Below are 7,637 nucleotides of genomic sequence, written 5' to 3'. Positions count from 1 at the left end.
AGAAAAGGTGGGACACGGCAGGGTGCCGCTCGGATCCGGTGCCCCTATCGGCCGCCATGGGGGTGGGGTGTGGGTGGAAGGGGGTGGGTTGACGAAGGCTGTCGTGGCGATTACGGGGAGTGGCTGTGTGTGTTAGTTTTTTTCCTTCAGACGCTCGTGGTTAGATCGGTTCGGCTGGCTGTGTGCTGCGGGTCGGGAGGTGTTGGCAGAATAAGCGATCCGGTGTGCAGAATAAGGTCTTAATGGGTGTTATCATAATAGACCCACCCTATACACACACACACACACACACACACACACACACACATAAACACTATTCTGATCACGGGGTCAGAATAATATTCTGATCACAACCTGAATTGCCTGAGTAACGCGCTTGAACTTTCCTCTGTACTAGGTTGAACTTCAGCTAAAAAGTGTCCAAATGGGGCTTGCGATATACCGTTGGAAAGCTATGGACACCAATATCATGATCCAAGTTAAATTTTTGGCAAAATGTAAGCGGTTTAAGAACAGTTTTGGAAACCATTTTTTCTTCATACAAAAAATATGAATCGTATTTTCGATCGCATTTCTAAACCGTTTATCGGAATGAGGTAAATAATATAGCATTGGAAAGCTGCTGCAAAACGGCTCCTTCGACATGTTGAAAGTTTTCTCTAATTCCTTATGGATAAAGAGTAATTTTTAAAACCGTAAAATTTCGCAAACCGAACAGCCGAGTTCGTATTTTCAATGTAATTTCTAAATGGCTAAACCATTTGAGGCAAATGATATGGCATTGGAAAGCTTGTGAAAATGCGCTACTTTTTCATGTTAAAAGTTTTTTCTAATTTGGAACGGTTTAAAAGTAATTCAGAAAACGGTACAAGTTCCACCGAGTTCGTATGTTCGAGATAATTTTTTAACCGTACGTCCGAATGACACAAATGATACGGCGTTGGAAAGTTTGAGAAAATGCGAAACTTTTTCGTATATATTGTTTCTCCTAACTCATTACAATTTTAAGTCAAATTGGAAAATGAACAAAAACGTATTTTTGGCATAATTTGTACATACTTTATCGGAATGGGACAACTAATATACCGTTGAAAAGCTACGGAAAATGCGAAACTTTTTCATGTTGATGGTTTTCTCTATTTCCTAGCCGTTTTCAAGTAGTTGCGAAAATGGCGAGATCATTCATTCTGCCTTTATCGCGAAACTGATTCTTCGAAAATGCACCGCGTGAAGAACCTGAACTTCTCGGCACGTGTACTTGAACTTCACTCTGTTTTTCACGTGCTGTTTTTTGCTCGTATATCTCTATCCACTGCTCCTAGCTCTCTATCCACTCACTTGAATTGAGCAAGTGATATACCGATGGAAAGCTGCTGTAAACACACAACTTTCTCGTGTTGATCATTTTTTCATACTTGCAACGATTTTAAAAGTTCTGAATTTCATTCAGCGTAGTAGTTGAACTCCATGCTGTTTTCACGTTGAACTTCTGTGACGTATTTTTGTTTGTACGCGCACCTGAACTTCCCTCTGTACGAACCCGACCTTCGGGCTATGTTCGCAACTGTGGTTCCCCCGCGAATTGTTCTCGTTAGTTGTGTTCTATATGATGTTAGTGTAATCTAGGAACGTTTTTTAGCAACTAAATACCGGTTTTAAATAGGAATCTTGCTCATTGGCGGATTTTGCTCTCGATTCGTGATGAACTCGTATTTTTTGCAATTTTGCTGCCTGAGTTGTTCGACCTGAACTTCCCCCTGTGCTAGGTTGAACTTCCGCCAACATTGCCCAAACGGAGCTTGCTATATAGCGTTGGAAAGCTATGGACACCAATATCATGACCCAAGTTAAATTTTTGGCGAAATGTAAGCGGTTTAAGAGCAGTTTTAAAACCCGTTTTTTCTTCATACAAAAAACATGAATCGTATTTTCAATCGCGTTTTTAAACCGTTTATCGTAATGACGCAACTAATATGGCGTTGGAAAGCTGCTGCAAAACCGCTCCTTGCACATGTTGAAAGTTTTCTCTAATTCCTTATGGATAAAGAGTAATTTGGAAAACCGTAGAATTTCGCAAATGAAACACCCGAGTTCGTATTTTTTACGCTATTTCTAAACCGCTAATCCAATTGAGGCAAATATTATGGCGTTGGAAAGCTTATGAAAATGTGCTACTTTTTCATGTTAAAAGTTTTTCTAATTTTGAAAGGTTTAAAAGTAATTTAGAAAATGATACAAGTTCCACCGTGTTCGTATTTTCGAGCTAATGTTTTAACCGTACGTCCGAATGCAGCAAACGATATGGCGTTGGAAAGCTTGAACAAATTCGAAACTTTTTGTATATACTATTTCTACCAATTCTTTATGGTTTTAATTCAATTTTCAAAATGGCTAAAAACATATTTTTCATGTAATTTCTACAAACTTTATCGGAATGAGGCAAAGAATATACCGCTGAATAGCTACGGAAAATTCAAAACTTTTCCATGTTAATGGTTTTCTCTGATTCCTAGCCGTTTTCCTGTAATTTTGAAAACGGCGAGATCATTCGTTCTACCTTTATCGCGAAACAGATTCTTCAAAAATGCACTACGTGAGGAACCTGAACTTCTCGGCGCGTGTACCTGAACTTCACTCTGTTTTTCACATGATTTTTTCGCTCGTAGCTCTCCATCCACTGCTCGTAGCTCTCCATCCACTCACCGGAATTGAGCAAGTGATGTACCGGTGGAAAGCTGCTATAAACAGCCAACTTTCCCGCGTTGATCGATTTTTCATACTGGCGACGGTTTTAAAAGTTTTTCATCTGAAATTCATTCACTGTAGTAGTTGAACTTCCTGTTGTTTTGACGTTGAACTTCTGTGACGTATTTTCGTTTGTAATTTTCTCATCCATTCGTCAATGTTACACAAATGATATTCCTTTTATACAAACCACTCTCACAATATTTTTTTAACTTTCTCCGGCGGAGGACTTGAACCTATAACAACACAAAATTTAGCCATTGTTTTATATTCTTTTTTTAATAAAAATGCACACCGTGTAGTACATCAACATATGACACTTATCAATCCGAACTTCTCTCAGTTACGTGAAAATATCTGAGTTTTTATGAATATTAATCTGAATTTATTAATCCTTTTTTATAAAGTTTGAAGCGCTCTATTTTTAAAAGTTGAACTTCTTGTTATTTTATTTTTAAACTTCTTTTTTCCATTCTTTAATAACGAGGAAAATATAAGTTTTCTATAATCATCGAACTTCTCCATCTTTTTATTATGGACTTCCTGGTTTTATTTCTTAATCTTTTTTATGAAATTTTGAAGCGCTCTAGTCTTAAAAGTTGAACTTCTTGTTATTTTATTTTTGAACTTCTTGTTCCCATTCTTTAAAAACGAGGAAAATCTGAGTTTTCTATAATCATCGAACTTCTCCATCTTTCTAATTTGGACTTCCTGCTTTTATTTATTTTACTAACGGAAAAAATCCTACTTTTTGGTAGACATCGATCGACTCTGTTTTTAAATTTGAACTTCTGGGTTTATTTTAATAGAACTTCATTATTTCGAATAGAACTTATTGGGCTTATTTTTTAGTAACAAAAAAATGAGTTTTTAAATAAGTATCAAACTGCTCTGCTTTTAAAAATTGAACTTCTTGGGTTCATTATTTAGTAACAAGAAAAAACTGAGTTTTTAATATGCATTGAACTACTTCATTTTTTAAAATTAAACTTCTTGGTTTTAATCTTTATTTTTTTTAATTAGGATATCTTAGTGTTAGTCATTAGTAAAGGGAAAAGTCCTAGTTACGTAATAAACATTGAATCGCTCACTTCTTTAAATTTGAATTTCTAGATCTTAAAAAACAGCGGCAAATCCATGTTTACAAATTTTTAAACTGCTCGATTTTTTAAATTTGACCTTCTTGGTTTTGTAATAAACATTTTGAACTTCTATCTTATTTAAATTTGAACTTATCCATTTTTTTAGTAAAATGTAGAAACACCATTTTTTATAAACTTTTCAAAGTGCTCCATTTTTTATTTTTTGAACTTCTTTGTTTATTCTATAGTATCGAGGAAAATTACAGGTTTGTAAATAAACATTGAACCGCCCCATTATTAAAATTTGAACTTCAATGTATTTTTTAGAAATGGTTAAACTTACAAAACAAAATTATGTTTTCCCACCATTTTCTATGAACTTACTATGTTATATCTTGTGAAGTTTTGCATTTTTGTCTCGCGACAGTTTTAGGAATTTTTTGTTGTGAGTGAAATGCATAGGCGGTCCTTTTTCTCATTGATGAATTTCTTCAGTATGTAGTACACGTGAACTTATGAATTTTTGAAACATGAAATTCGCAAGCTATTAGTGTTAAAGAAAATTACACACAACAATACACATACACTTTGTGTGCTACATGCATTTACAAAAATACAAAATAACATTGGTACCCTGAATCTATGTTGAAGAATGTCCATGAAGTATTTTTCCTCAGTCATACTTCGCATTGTTTTTCGAATCATACATCACTAAAAAAATCAAGATACAAATGTAGGATTCAATATTTAAAGTTACAAAAATCCATTTTTGCTTGCTTAGTATACAAATGTAGAATTCAATTTGAACTTCTTAGTTTTATTGGTTAGTAACATGAAAAAAAAAATCATATTTTGCTGTTAAACAATGAACCGCTCTGTTGTTTTAATTCGAACTTCTAGTGTTTTTCTAAATGGGGAAAATCATGTATTATAAACTTTTTGAAAATTTTCCATTTTTATATGATCTTCTCGGATTTTTTTACAAATGAGGAAAGTCATTTTTTATAAACATTTTTTAAGTATTTTTCCAAACTTCTTGCTCAAATGTTTTTTGAACTTCTACATTTGTATTTTAGATATGGAGGAAATAACACTGGGCATTTTTTGAATATTAAAACAATAAAAGGAAATTAGATATTCTTTTAGAATCATCATAGTGTTGTACTTTTAACTACTCTTTTTAATTCATGAACATCCAATTTTTTAGGTGAGCTCCTTTTTTTCATATAGTAGTAGAGTGGCTTCTTTTTTTTTATCTCCACTTGCTCTATTTGTTGGAGGCTCGACTGCTCGCTGCTGTAATTGCCCAGCACGAGAGTGCATAGTTTTATATACTACTACAATCTTCAACCTGGAGCCACATTGGACTGCACAATCACGTCGAAACAGCAGGACATTTGATGCATTTATAGTAGTATATAATATACATCAATCACGTACATTGCATCAAACTTCGACCTAGAGTCAAACTGGACTGAACAATCTGCATTGTGTGGCGACTTACAATCAAAATTTATCTATTCACAGTGACCATGCCGTCGATGCCAAAAACATATTATTTTTCAAGTGAGACCAAAACTCAAAAACAATGGAAGAACTAGAGAGGGGATGGAAGGGTGAGTCGCACGCTACTTTTCGGGGTCCAACTGGGCGACCGTTGTTGTTTTACGGGGCTGGAGAGAAGAGTTCTGGTAGTACCAAGGCACTGGATTTCCTGCCGATGCGCAGGTAACGACCGAAGGAGTGCTCGCGACCTGCCCAGGGCGGTGCTGCACCTCGGATGACGCTTGCTGCAGGGAGGGGCCTGAAGGTGTGTGACAGTGGCACGCGGGAATCAATGAATGATGCAAGAACACGAGAATAAATACTCCATGGCGTTGATGCACTTTTGGAGATAAAATGGGAAGAAAACCAGTCGGTGAAACTGAAACCAATGAGACAAAACACCAGTTTTTTCACCTACATATACAGTTGAACTTCAGACATCAAAATCACTTAGAGAAAAATACAAAACTGGACAGGGAAACGAATCAGTGATTTGATCTGGATACAATTTTAGGACAGGGGGAAGGAACCAACATCAGACATCAAAATCTATTGTCTTTTTCAATGTATATAAGGCTCTCTCGATTTTTGTCCCTTCATGATGTTACGTAGTCTGCCATCTCCCTTATTTAAGTTATTAATCCAAAAAATACCGCACCGATGCCAGAAGAGCCATGACGGCGGTCCTCTGATTCAGTTTGCCGGTCAGCATAGTTGCCTTCTCTCAGCCGTGCATTGTGAAGCCAACCGCACCGCAACAACACCATTGACCGCCGGGAGCTGCAGCGATACATCACTGGACCTGTAGCAGTTGTTTGATAAGTTTAGAGAAGTAAATAAGTAATCCGTCAGTGCCCTGCTTCGAAGATCAAAGTGACAAAGAAAGATCTTGCCTCAAATCATGCATCGACACACATATTCCTCCACCTCTATTTAAACAACTAGTTTCTCTTTGATCCTTGAGTCAAGGGCTTTATGAACGTGCGACAATTACAGTCTCTTCACGATATTGTGCTATAGTCCTTCAGATCATCTTCAAGGCAGGCGAGCTCCCGGCCTCCGCAGTGCTGACACCATTGTGTGCTGGCTTCTTCGTGCTGGTCATCGCAGGGAGTGAAAATCACCACCGCGTTAAGCGGACGATAGATTTAGGAGCTACAACATCAGTAGAAACTGAACTGTAGAGTGCAGAGGAGCCGAACGTAAGTAGTATGAGATCCCAAACCTGGTCAGCGGCGGGGCGCAGGGACGCCGGCCTGAGACGGGTCAGCTCGTGGCGTCGAAGCAACAACAGGTGACGACGTCGAGGAAGGAGGGGGAGCTGCAGGGGAGGAATGGATGGGCGCTCAGGCCGCGGCCGTGGTCGACCTCGCCGGCCATGGCTCGATCTGCGTGCCGGGAGGCAGTGGTAACTGCATCCACGCGGCAGCGCGCGGGAGCTCCACTCGCCGACGAGGTGCGTGGCTGGGGGTGATGCACGTGGCCGACACCGGGGACGTCGGGGCTGGAGGAAGCGGGGATGGGGGAAGTTCAGGTGGAGGCGGGCGCGGAGGAAACTGGAGGGAGCCGCGCATGGGGGCTGGCAGTGGAAGGTGGAGGTGATGCAGGCAGAACCGCCGGAGGCGATGGCGCACGGCGGAAGGGAGAAGGTCGTGGTGGCATGTGGAGGAAGGTCGCAGTGGAAGGTGGAGGAAGGTCGCGCGGTGGCAGGGTCCCGGCGTCTTGCGACGCGTGTGGGTGGCTGTGGCGCAGCCGCAATATCCCGACGAGCGGAGGTTGGTTGGTGGCCGGTGCGGTGGCGCCGCTAGATGGGGTCGTGCGCGTGGCCGAAAGCTGGGGTTGGAGCGGGCTGGTGCGACGGCAAGATCCGTGGGTGGGGGCGCTGCGACGGCCGGATCCGGGGTGGGGTGGCGCGGTGGCCGGGAGCGGCGGTGTGGGCGGCGCATGGTGTGCTCATGGCGGCAGGTGAATCGGGGCAGAGGAGGAAACGCGGAGGTTGGGGAGGAATGGGTGGGCTCCGGTTCAGTCGGGCTTTTGGATCTCAGGAACATCTTCATCGGGCCCTTATAGGACCGCCCTGATCCAAATAATTATTCTGATCCCGGGATCAAAATAGTGCTACCCTATATATATATATATATATATATATATATATATATATATATATATATATATATATATATATAAGGCTACACAGGAGACACAATAATATTTTCAGGCAAAAAGTATAAATATAGCCTTATAATCAAAATAACATTGTTTTTA

General features: G+C 40.0%; 1 long non-coding RNA gene across 1 annotated transcript; it reads right to left on the bottom strand.

Moving 5' to 3' along the window:
- Positions 1–5,727: 5,727 nt before the first annotated feature.
- Positions 5,728–7,397, bottom strand: LOC119276116. Its single transcript, XR_005136360.1, has 2 exons — positions 6,598–7,397; positions 5,728–6,469 (listed from the first exon to the last, which is right to left on the bottom strand). It is a non-coding gene; the product is annotated as an uncharacterized LOC119276116 (long non-coding RNA).
- Between the last annotated feature and the right edge of the window lie 240 nt (positions 7,398–7,637).

The sequence above is a fragment of the Triticum dicoccoides genome, chromosome 3B, assembly GCF_002162155.2.
Source record: "Triticum dicoccoides isolate Atlit2015 ecotype Zavitan chromosome 3B, WEW_v2.0, whole genome shotgun sequence".
NCBI classification, from domain to species: Eukaryota; Viridiplantae; Streptophyta; class Magnoliopsida; order Poales; family Poaceae; genus Triticum; species Triticum dicoccoides.
The sequence above is the reverse complement of the archived record's forward strand: the minus strand, read 5'-3'. Positions and strand labels throughout refer to the sequence as shown.